This window comes from Felis catus, chromosome C2, assembly GCF_018350175.1.
Source record: "Felis catus isolate Fca126 chromosome C2, F.catus_Fca126_mat1.0, whole genome shotgun sequence".
NCBI classification, from domain to species: Eukaryota; Metazoa; Chordata; class Mammalia; order Carnivora; family Felidae; genus Felis; species Felis catus.
The window spans coordinates 39,322,403-39,332,910 of record NC_058376.1 but is presented as its reverse complement, the minus strand read 5'-3'; the positions used below and the strand labels follow the sequence as shown (position 1 = coordinate 39,332,910).

Genomic DNA, 10,508 nt, shown 5'->3' with positions numbered 1-10,508 from the left:
CCTCAGTTCTCTATAATTAAGAAGCTCTTATGGTTTGCCCCCTCTTTTTTCCCCCATCCCCTATGTTCACCTGGTCTGCTCCTTAAATTCCACATATGAGAAAAATCATATGGTATTTGTCTTACTCTGCTTGACTTGTTTAGCTTAGTATAATACACTCTAGTTCCATCCATGTTTTACAACTGGCAAGATTTCATTCTTTTTTGATGGCTGAGTGATGTTCCATTGTATGTGTTTATATACCACAACTTCTTTATCCATTCATCAATCAGTGGATGTTTGGGCTCTTTCCATAATTTGGCTATTTTGGTAATACTGCTGTAAGCATCAGGGTGTATGCGCCCCTTTGAATTAAAGAAAAATAATGCTTATTTATTCTTGAGAGAGACAGACAGACAGACAGACATAGTGTGTGTGTGTGTGTGTGTGTGTGTGTGTGTGTGTGTGTGTAGGAGGGACAGAGAGAGGGAGACACAAAGTCTGAATCATGTTCCAGGCCCTGAGCTGTCAGCACAGAGCCCAACATGGGACTTGAACTCATGGACCATGACATTATGCCTGAGTCAAAGTCGGACGCTTAACTGACTGAGCCACCCAGGTGCCCCCCTTTTTGCTTTTTAATTAAATTTTTTTTGCATGTGCCTCTTGAATCAGTTTTTGTATCCTTTGAATAAATAATAGAAATAAAATATTTTTATTTATTTATTTATTTATTTATTTATTTATTTATTTATTTATTTATTTATTTTGAGTGAGAGTGAGAGAGAAAGTGGGGGAGGGATAGTGAGAGAAGGAGAGAGAGAATCCCAGGCAGGATCTGTGCTCAGTCTCATGAACCATGAGATCATGACCTGAGCTGATATCTAAAGTTGGATCCTTAATCCATTTAGCCACCCTGGCACCCCAAGAAAACCATTTTTAAAAGTCATTGTTGAATTATTTCAAAACAGTGTCATAAATATTTGGTTTAAGCACTAGAGTTGTGTGAAGTCCAAAAATACACAATCCTATAGCATTAAATGACCATTTCTGAACACTTCTAAACTATTAGTATATTATTTACTTGAGGTGTAAAATTATAGTATCTTCTCTAGATTAACTTGATGTTATCAGTAAACATAAATTATGCCACTCTTAAAATGACTTTAACTTAGGGGGCACCTGGGTGGCTCAGTTTTTTAAGCACCCGGCTTGAATTCAACTCACGTCATGATTTCATGTTTGAGAGATTGAGCCCCCCGTTCGGCTCCATGCTGGGTTTGGAGCCTGTTTAAGATTCTCTCTCTCCTCTTCTTCTGCTCTTTCTCTACTTTGGCATGCTCACATTCTCTCTCTCTCTTTCTCTGGAAAAAAAAAAAACAGACTTAGAAACTGTATCTGCACTTTTCTAGTAGCACTATAGAACCGTACTCAGAATTGTAACCCAGCTCATAATTAGAATTTGTAACCCAAAATAAAGTATCCTGTTTTGTTTTGTGTAGCTAATATTAATAACTGACAGAAGAGATATCATATCAATAACTTTCTTGTCATCTTTGTTAAAAAGAATTGCTTATTTTCTATGATCCAAATGGAAGGCATGGATGCAGAATCTCTTAAAATAAAGCACTTTGCTGGTTAAAATCTACAGAACATACTGGGGCATTCAAAATGGCTTTGTAAGTTGCCTTAATGAGGGAATTGAAGAGAAAAAAATCAACTTCAGGTAATTTAGAAGTGTGTTACAAACAAGCCAGCTTTCCTTCTTACTCAGTGCTCAATGCTCTCCTTTTCTATCTTTCACAAGTTATCCATCCACAGACATTCAACCCCCCCTTTGTTTAATTTATGTAAGTTGGTATAGAACATGAAATAAGTTTCAGGCATGCAACGTTGTAACTTGATATTTGTATACATTACAAGAGGTCACTGTCATAAGTCTAGTTACTTCTAGACCATAAAATGGAACTCCTTTGCCCATTTTTCTCACACCCCAATTCTCTTCCCCTCTGGTAACTACCAATCCTTTTTCTGTATCTGTGAGTTTGTTTTTGATTTTTTTTTGTTTATTCATTTTTTTGTTAGATTCTACACGTAAGTGAAATAATACATTATTTGTCTTTCTTCACCTTATTTCACTTAGCATGATACCCTTAAGGTCCGTCCATGTGGTAATAAATGGCAAGATCTCATTTTTCTTTTTTTATAGCAAAGTGTGGTACTTCCTTTCGTGTGTATATATTGTTATGTAACACCTTTCTTTATCTTCTGAACTTATTGTTCAACCTTGTCTTAGCTTTTGGTGATTCTTGAACCTTTGTGATCTTCAAAGTAGCCTGATCTATTCTTATTAGGTCTCAAGTTTTGAGAGTATGCCAAGTACTCTCAGTGTTCCAAAGGGAAGGGGCTCAGACTGTTCTCAGTTTCAGGCTAATTGTAAGCAGAGTCCTAGGCAACAGTTTTAAGGTCTGCAATTGTAAACCCTGCTAACTTCCAGACCAGGAGATCTGGAAGTGTCCCCTGGGTGTCAGTTGTGAAAATTATGGCTTTTGTTGTATGTATAAGCCCCTTTCTGGGAGGTATTAGCAAGCTGAGGAGAAGCTAAGGGAAGGCAGTAATATGGTCTAGGGGTTGCCTCTCTAACCTCTTGATGTGTGGTGAACATGTGGCATGTTCCCTCAATCTGAAACTCCAGAATAAGAAAATAGACCTTTTTTCACATGAAGACTGGGAGTATGTTTCTGTCTGATGTTTGTACAGTGCCCTACGGAGTGGTAACCTGCAAAGGACAGTCTCTGTGATTGTTGTAGACCCTTGAAGCCTAGAAACACAATCCTGTCTGGCCACCATAGCCCTGTGTGGCTGCAGGTGCCTGCTGGCTGGAAGGCAGGGGTAGGCTAGGCTGAAGCTGTGGTGCTTGGGGTTGGTTTCCTACAAGAGCTGATTGTCTAGAGGGGTGGTGCAAAAAATGGCATCTTCCAGCATTGACACCAACAAGGCAGATGGAAAATGCAAAAATGGTGTCCATCACTGCCTCCAGCTCTGGAGAGAATCCCAATAGATTTCTACGTCTCTGGCAGATACATTAAGATTAACAAGGAAGTGTCCTTTGCATATGATTTAGGCACCTTTCAAGCTGTTGCTTTTGCACTGGGTCCCAGGATAAGTGGGTCTTTGTGTGGGTCCTTTAGGAACAAATTTTCCATTCTTTATGCCTTATGGTTACCCTGGAAGTAAGACCCATAGGTTTTTAAGGCCAGACACTTTGAAGGTTCGTTTCTCTGCATTTCCCAAAGGTTGGGGTGCCTGATGTGGGGTACAAATGCTTTGCTTCTCACGGACCAGCTCCATAGTATGAGATCCCTCCTAACTGTGGGTTGCAGAGCCTGGGATGAGATTTCTTGCAAGACCATGTCTCTGCTCTTCCTACCTGTCTCAATGTGATCCTTTCATCCTTTGTTGTGGAGGTGCTGTTCAGCTAGCTTTCAGATTCTTTTCAGTGAGCATCATTCCTTATGTGGCTGTAGATTTGTGTTCACCAGAGGTGAGTCCAGGATATTTCTTTGGCATCATCTTCACTAAATCTCTCCAAAAGATTTAATAATCTGTCATTTGAAAGAATCCATGGATATTTATTTTTATTAATTTATACATTCATCCCCCATCTCCAGTTTACTCACTAAGCTGTTGGCTTTTAAATTCTGTAGTATACCAGCTCCATAAATCCAGAGTTTGTGAGAGCTTTCAGTACCATTTGCAGTCTAGGGATATGGCTTTGAAATTTGCCATTTCCTGGGCCTCCAGATAGTAACATGATGGGTAAAGCCAGCTGATTACTCAGGCCAGGCCTTACTGGGAAGTTACCCTCACAGATTCACCATGACCCAGCTTTGCTATTTCAGATGCTCACTTTTGTTGGTATATCCAAGTGTGACCAGTCTCTGATTCTCAGTTATCATACTTAAAAGAGGTTGATTTATAAGCCAGAATGCTAATAATTTACAACTAAGTAGGAGAACTTGGCATCTGCTTACTATAGTCCCTTCCATGTAAAAAGGTTTATTCAGATAAATGAAAATCAAGAGGTTACCTATTACTATGTTATAAAAAAGAAATATAATATTTTAAATGGATTTCTTTATCCTAACTGAAAACTGTTTTTATTTTAAAGGGAAGGGATCCAATCCATCCACCTTCCTCTGAAGATACAAAAAAAAAAAAAAAAAAAAAAAAAACACTAAAAACTAACAAAGCTCTAACTCTACACTTCAATACCTCAACCTTTTGTTGCATTTAACATTACATCCCTCCATTTTCTTTCAAAAATACATGGAACATTTATTTATTTTTGTCATCTTAGATTTTTTAAGTTATGATAAGAAAACTCGATAATCTTATTAAGAAGTTTTGTCAAAATTATAGCATGAATTACTTTTTTGGTTTCTCAAACACCTGATTCTAAATAGTGTTTCATTTGCTTATTCACAATTTTATGTTCATTTATTCAAAAATAGCATGATGAGTCTTACTTGTTTCAATGAAAGAGAATATATCTGTCTTCTCTCTGAACTTTCATTCAATTAGTTCCTTCGGTAATTTCCTTGAATAATTTTAGAACTACTTTTGTAATTCAAGTTTGGGCTAAAATTTTATAGGCTATTCTGGTTGGTTGCAATATTCTAAGGAATACCTAAGTTGATGGTAGGTCTTTCTCTGAAGTTTTGCTTCACGGAGGATGTGTCTGGAAATCTGAGCTCCCAGTTGCCTGTCATTAACAGCAGGAAAAATATAAAAAGAATGTTTCAATAAGCCCTCAGAGACTATTCTAATATGGAATGTGGATTTGTCTACTAGCTCTATTCCTAGAGTTAAGCCAAAGGGGTCAATAATATGGGGTTAATCATATTTAAAGCATGAGCTAAATATTCTAAAATATGTCAGCATACATCACCATAAAAATCACAGAGAATGTAAGTTTTTCTCAAGGTTACAGAACCTGATTATTCTCCTAATCTTCTTACCCTTTTAGTTCTTATAATTGTGATTAGTTTTCAGTATTATATTTATGTTTTAATATAATTTATTTTTAAGGAAAATGGAACATATCAAGCTTTATCTCTGAAAGTCATATTGATTCTTCATAAATATAGATAGATCCCCAAAAAGGGCATATTCAGCCTTTTTCCACCACTGTTTCAAGCAAGATTGTTAAAAAGTCAAGTAGGAATTCTCTATCTTGACCTTTATAGGGTTGCAAGCAGTTTTTCTCTCTCTCTTCTGAAGTGTTAGAGTATGATTGCTTACTCTTCTCAGACTGAGAGTTGAGTCACTGTATTTTCCAAGCCAGGGGAAAGAATCAGACATGCTCTGAAGAGAGAATTAAGGTTGGCTCAAATATCAGATAAGCACCTATAAAGTATAGTCTATCACTCTACACAATATGAGATCTAGATTTATGATAGTCCACGAGCTTTATAGATCTGACATTGTAGTTGGCTTCAAACTATGGATTTCTAAGGAGGTTATTATTAATAATGAGATTATGAGGGCTATAACAACATAGAATTAATCTGATAATATTGAGATTATACTTTCTAAAAACAACTAATATATAAAACAATTTTATTACACAGTGGGTGCAAGACATAATATATAGGTATGTTTTGTCTTTTTAAATGAAACCTAGTACACAAGTGCGTCCACTTATTAATGAAGATAAATAAAGTAATAATCAACACTACCAAAACATTCCTGGATAACCTGTAATAATAACCTTAGATGTATTAAAATATGATTCAATTTAGAAAATTTTATTCATGTATTTATTTTTTAGAAATATATTCATAAATTTAATTTACAAATAAATATGAATGGAATGTCTGTGACATTCCTGGTCTATTTCTCCTTTGCAACTATGTAAACCTCTGATTCTTACAAAACAATTAATAATTTATTTTTTTTTTTATGTCTTTTGGGGGCATACATTGTTACTTGTAAGTATCAAGAAGCTTACAAATAATAAATATTGAAAAAAGAGAAATAATCATTTAGACTTGCAAAATTCTTATGAAATATTTTTTCCCCAATCTCTGCTAATCTGAACGTTCATACGTCTGGTAGAGAAAACCACATACTGAACCTCACTCAGAAAATGTACCGGAAGTATGATTGAATTTCATTTGTTCTCATCATGTATGTCCTAGAAAAATTAGCAGGAGACTTGAAGGAATTCTCTCTGACTTGTGTTAGCAATTGGTGCCACAACACCCCTCTGTATGTTCCCCCAAGAATAAATGATGACAGACTACTTGGATGTTTGAAGAAAGAACTTGATCTCAGCATTAAGAAAGATAAGTTCAGAGAGTAAATTTTATTTTGTTTAGCATTGCCTCCAGATGGATAATAGAGAAGATGGCCACTTCCATCTCCTGGTCTTTGAAACTTTTTTCTAATTGGTTTTGAAGGCAAGTCCAAGCCTTCAAAACCATAGTATTCATGCATTTATTCTGAACATTCATGGGATGTCTATTATGTGCTCAATAGTGGCCTAAGCACCAAGGGTAAAATAACAGGTAAGAACAGCCATGCTTAAAATATAATAATCTAAGCTTCTTAAAAACATCACACCTATGAATCAATTTTAGTATTTTTAGGAAATTACTTAACTTCTGGTCTTTCTAATTTCAAATTTTAGAAAGGCCCTGATTCAGGATTTGTAAAGTCTGAAACCTATGAATAAAAAATAAATACTAAATGTTCCATATCTTTAGATAAAATCACACACACACACACACACACACACACACACACACACACACACCACATACACACTGTATTTTTTAAACAGTGCTGGGGGAAAATAGCATTATGGAACTTTAAGATGGATTTTTTGAGTGTCTGTAAAATGTAAGAAAATGTAACCCTGTGTCTAATTGCAACATTATTTTATAAAATCAAAGAATTCTACGTTCAAATATTGCCATTTAATTTACTAGATCATGAGTTTATTCCATTTAGTATAGAATCCAGGTAGAGGTTGTATGAAGGGGTAAATAAACAGTAGTTTAACAGTTACTCTTTCAGAAAATAATTATTCTCTTATCCAATAGACTCAACAAAAAGGCAGGATTATTATTTTTTTAAGGAGGTACCTTATAAAAGTATGTGAAAGTGAAGCTGATGTAATTTGTGAGCATAAACACATTAAAGAGCTATGGGGCCAGTATAATGGAGGTACATAGGAAGCATGAACCCATGTTTGTGTTCAATGAAGGAAGCTTTCACTCCAGACTCAGTATGAAAAAAAACTACTCTTTGTGTAGAAAGCTGGCAGGAGAGAATACCTCCCTTTACAGTAGCAAAAGAAGACTATAGAGGCAATGAGTAAGAGAGGCATAGAGAGCAGAGCGGAAGGAAGAGGAGATAGAAATACAAGCTCTTCTTCAGTAGAAGTAACTGGTGGGACATGTTTTGCTGGGCATATTAGAGGGAGGCAAAATGTTAGCATAGAGTTAATACTGGTCGGTGCCTAATATGAATGTTGAACAATTGAAGAAACACAGGCTGAGGATTTTCTGTAAATAATGTAGGAAAATTGGTGCAGATTATCCTGGGAGAAGAAAGGCAAAGAGACACTACAAAAGCATAGCAACAGAACTTGGGTAACTGAGGACTCAGAAAAAAAGTTCCAGACCCACCAAGCATATGAATGGCTTCCTCTAGTTTCTTAAAGGAGAGAGTTAAAATTAACTTCAATATTTTCACATTTGTTATTTATTTTCTGAATACAAAGAGATTTATGTTGCTTAAGATCTATTAAGCTGTATAGCATTCTGACTTTATAGGGAAGTTCAAACATTTTCAAAAATACTTTTATTTTATTCACAAACACCTCTCTTAAATAATTTTGGATTCGTTTTTGCAGTCATCCTATGTTGTAGAAAACAAAACAATTATCAGGTAAATACATGTATATGCATTATGTGTATGTAGGTAGTAATAAACAAAGCTTGGAAGCAAGATTGAATGACTATCTACAAGAAAAGGTGAAATAAATGAGGGTATATCCATTGTACAACGATTACATGCCCATTAAAAGATACAATTGAAGTAACAGTAATCTGTAAGAGTTAATTAGAGGGGTGTCTGAGTGTCCAGCTTAGGCTCCGGTCATGATCTCACAGCTTGTGATTTTGAGCCCCACGTCAAGCTCTGTGCCGACAGCTCAGAGCCTGGAGCCTGCTTCGGATTCTGTTACTCCCTCTTTCTGCCCCCTCCTTCGCTCATGTTCTGTCTCCCTCTCTCTCTCTAAAAAGATAAATATTTAAAAAATAAAAAAAGAAGAGTTAACAAGAAAGTAGTCACAGATGAAAAAGCAAGGTACAGGAGAGTGAAAGATATGGATTTGTGTGCATATGGACCCGATGCACAATGGACCTGAAAACCTTTATATGTGTATGTCTGCACACATTTATGAAATATCCCTGTTACGTAAGATTACGTAAGCATAAAAATAATAGAGAAGGGTCCATACTATAGGGGTAACAAGTTCCTGAGAGAGGCAGGGGTACAGAATGGTGCTGTTTTGAAAATAAGAGAAAAAAAGAGCAAAAAAAGCAAAGCCAGAAAAAGAAGAAAAGTTGTTCTTTAAAAAAACCCATGGATAGTACAACATTGTTTATGTATTTATGCATCATTATATGTATGTGTCTATGTACATGAAGAACTTTAATTAAAGTTTCAAAATTTTAAAAATGATGATTCTGTTTCAGAGTGGTAAATATATTAAGTGGCACCCTATACAGATTTGTGGGGTTTTTTGTTTGTTTGTTTGTTTTTGTTTTTTTTTAGTTGAGGAAGTTTGAGCCTCATTCCAAAAAGAATGATTATTTAATTACTTCTGTTTACTTATGATGCTGAGAGTCAAATCCAAAATATTAAATGTAATTTGGGATCATTTCCTAAAATAAATATTCTGGATAATAGTATGATACTCACAGAAAAACAATAATATTTTCAGAAAAATATTTGTGTATAAATTCTCCTAACATTTTCTATATCTAATTGTGATAGTTTTGAAGCATAACTTTAAAACTATGTCCAAATATTAAATACATGAGATGTTATCAGTATTACTATTTAACATCTGGCTGCATTTGCTAACTTAAAATTTTTTTTATCTTATTTATTTTGAGAGAGAGAGAGAGAGCGAGAGAGAGAGAGAGAGAGCATACACACAGGCAGGGGAGGAGCAGAGAGAGGGAAAGAGAGAGAATCCCAAGCAGGCTCTGTACTGTGACTGCAAAGCCCGATGAGGGACTTGAACTCACCAACCGGGAGATCAAAACCTGAGATGTCACCAAGAGTTGGAGGCTTAACTGACTGAGCCCTGCATTTGGTACTTTTAAAATAAATTTGTTATGCAAAATTAGTAATAAAGTAATAAAAGTAATTATTTACTTTTCTGGTTAAAGTTTTGGTTAAGTAAAGTGAAGATTTACTAATTTCATGCACAATTCAGGGAAATGTCTTTTTCATGTTGAATTGTTAAATAGGAATGAAGTTATATTTTCTTTTGGAAGTCCTTTGATATTTTGCTTTAATAGGATAAAGTAGATGACATATTTGCAATTACCACATTACTTTATATAAAGATATTTTAAAATCTTGAAAAATTTAATTCCTGAAAAATTAAATATTCTCCAGTGATATCTTGAATTATCTGCACACTTTGTTTTTCACTTTGTGAAAGATATATTTTGGTTGAGCCCTAGAGATTCAAAATTTTAAATGTCCAAATTAATTAGTTCGAGTGTGTTTGCAAACTTAAGTTACTGTAAGAGTAAATATTGTAGCTTTCTTTACACCTAATATATTCTAGGTCCTAAAAAAATAGGAACAACAACAAAATGTAAACTTGAAATATAAGCAAGTATACTGGCCAGAATCCTGAAAAGGAAATAAGAAAGCTGAATTGTCAATGGTATATTACATTTCAAATGACCTGGATACAGTTTTTGTAAATAGTCCCATTCCCTGGTTCTTAAAGACCTTACTACTAGCTAATATTTACCGAGTGCTTTGTTGAAGAACTTACTACTAGCTAATGTTTATTGAGTGCTTTGTACTCAAGTCACTTAAAACAGTTCTGTGAAATAGAAACTATTATTATAATCATTTTGTAGATGAGGAAAACAAAGCCCTAAAAGATTAAGTACATTGTTAGTAAACTCAATTGGTATAGAGGTTTAGTTGTGCTAGATGAAACCTTCTAGAGATGTGTTCTACAACATAGTGGCTATAATTAATGATACAATATTATGCATTTCAAAATTTGTTTAGAGGGTAGATTTCATGTTGTGTTTCTAACACAAAAACAAAGTAAGCAAATGAAAACAAAGGGACGTAAGGAGACTCTGGAAGGTGTCACAGGTATGCCTATAACCTTGGTTACAGTGATGGTATCAAGGGTGTTTGCTTATGTTCAAACTCATCAAATTGTATACAATACAGTATGTGAAGTTCTTTGT

At 34.9% G+C, this 10,508-nt stretch overlaps 1 long non-coding RNA gene across 1 annotated transcript; it reads right to left on the bottom strand.

The window, feature by feature from the left end:
• Nucleotides 1-758: 758 nt before the first annotated feature.
• LOC123379792 lies at nucleotides 759-4,765 on the bottom strand. The gene is made up of 3 exons (XR_006584664.1): nucleotides 4,670-4,765; nucleotides 3,410-3,584; nucleotides 759-1,343 (listed from the first exon to the last, which is right to left on the bottom strand). It is a non-coding gene; the product is annotated as an uncharacterized LOC123379792 (long non-coding RNA).
• Nucleotides 4,766-10,508: the final 5,743 nt, after the last annotated feature.